General features: G+C 36.3%; 1 non-coding gene across 1 annotated transcript; it reads left to right on the top strand.

The window, feature by feature from the left end:
- Window positions 1-1,128: 1,128 nt before the first annotated feature.
- LOC116533140 lies at window positions 1,129-1,292 on the top strand. Its single transcript, XR_004261102.1, has one exon. It is a non-coding gene; the product is annotated as a U1 spliceosomal RNA (small nuclear RNA).
- The last annotated feature ends 942 nt before the right edge of the window (window positions 1,293-2,234 follow it).

Below are 2,234 nucleotides of genomic sequence, written 5' to 3'. Positions count from 1 at the left end.
ATAAAATAAAAAGAATTACAAAGAAATAATATTCATAACTATAGGCTAAAACTCAGATAACTTGGATAAAATAGAAAAATTTCTAGAAACATACAAACTTTTAAAATTAACTCAAAAAGAAATATAAAATCTGAATAACTTTATAATAATTAATTATAATGTTTAGTAATTTTAAAACTTCTCACAAGAAAAGTCCATGTTGAGATGGCATGACTGGTGATTTCTATCAAGCATTTAAAAAAGAATCAACACCAGGATGGTTCATTATGTAAAAATCAAATGTAATACGCTACATTAACAAAATGAAGGAAAAAAACGTATGATCATCTCAATAGAGGCAAACAGCATTTGACAAAACAACATTCTTTCATGATAAAATCACTCAACAAGCTAGAAATTTAAAAAATTATTTTACCATAACAAACCATAAATAAAAACCCATAGCTGACATCATATTCAGTGGTTGAAAGACTAAAAATTTATTCTCTAATATCAGAAAAAAGACAATAATGCCTGCTTTCAATATTCCACATAGTCCTAGCAAGAATAATTAGACAAGAAAAATAAATAGAAGCCATTTGTGATGGTCAATTTAATGTGTCAACTTGGCGGAGCTAAGGAATACAAAGATAGCTGATAAAATATTGTTTCTGGTGTGTCTGTGAGGGTATTTCTGGAAGAAATTAGAATTTGAATCAGTAGGCTGAGTAAAGAAGATCTGCTCTACCAACGCAGGTAGGCATCATCTAATCTGTTGGGTGACTGAACAGAAAAAAAAGGCAGAAGAAACAATTCTCTCTTTCTTCTTGAAGTGGGACATCCATTTTTCTCTTGCCCTCAAATATCAAAGCTCCTGGTTCTCAGGTCTTTGGACTGTAGCCTTATACCAGTTTTCCTCCCATCTTTGGTTCTCAGGCCATCAGATTCAGATTGGGAGATACACCATCAGCCTCCTTGTTTCTCAGACCTTCAGGTATGAACTGAATTACAACACTGGCTTTCTTGGCTTTCCAGCTTGTAGACAGCAGGTCATGGAACTTTTCAGCCTCCATAATCATATGAACCAATTCTCATTTTACATATACACATATATTTTCTTAGTACTGTTTCTCTAAAAAACCCTGATTAATACTTACTTGGCAGGGGAGATACCATGATCACGAAGGTGGTTTTCCCAGGGCGAGGCTTATCCATTGCACTCCGGATGTGCTGACCCCTGCGATTTCCCCAAATGTGGGAAGCTCAACTGCATAATTTGTGGTAGTTAGGGAATGCATTCACGATTTCCCCTGAAAACACAAACACACACCAAAAAAAAAAAAAAAAAACCCTGATTAATACAGCATTCAAACTGAAATAAACAGGTGCAGTGACTCACATTTGTAATCCTAGCACTTTGGGAGGCCAAGGTGGGCAGATCACCTGAGGCTGGAAGTTTGAGATCAGTCTGGCCAACTAAAAATACAAAAATTAGCATGGCGTGGTGGTGCACATCTGTAATCCCAGCTTCTTAGGAGGCTGAGGCGGAGGTTGCAGTGAGTCAAAATTGCACCCCAGCACTCCAGCCTGGGGAACATTCTGTTTTGAAAACAAACAAACAAAAAAACAAATTGAAAATTAAAAAGTAAAATTATCTTAGTGTTATGATTTTGTATGTAGAAAACTCTAAAGATGCCATGAAAATATTATAATCAAGGGGCCTAGCATGGTGGCTCACACCTGTAATCCCACTCTTTGGGAGGCCAAGCTAGGCGAATCACTTGAGGACAGGAGTTAAACACCAGCCTGGCTAACTTGGAGAAAACCTGTCTCTATTAAAAATACAAAAAATTAGCTGGGCATGGTGGCACAAGCCTGTAGTCCCAGATACTCAGGTTGCTGAGATGGTAGAATCACTTGAACCTGGAAGGCAGAGGTTGCAGTGAGCCGAGATCATACCACTGTACTCCAGCCTGGGTGACAGAGTGAGACTCTATCTCAAAAAAAAAAAAAAAAAAAATTGATAAAAAGAACATACATAAGTCAATAAATATGATACACCACATAAACAGAATTAAAAACAATAATTACATGATTAGCTCAATAGATGCAGAAAAAGCATTTCAGAAAAAGCATTTGACAAAATTCAGCATCCCTTTTTGATTAAAAGTCGCAGCAAAACTGGCATACAAGGGACACACCTTAATGTAATAAAAGCCATCTATGACAAACATATAGCCAACATAATAATGGGG

Source organism: Sapajus apella, unplaced genomic scaffold, assembly GCF_009761245.1.
Source record: "Sapajus apella isolate SASKATOON/1434 unplaced genomic scaffold, GSC_monkey_1.0 scaffold79, whole genome shotgun sequence".
Classification (NCBI taxonomy): Eukaryota; Metazoa; Chordata; class Mammalia; order Primates; family Cebidae; genus Sapajus; species Sapajus apella.
Note: the sequence above shows the minus strand (reverse complement) of the source record. Positions and strands in the feature narration are given on the sequence as shown.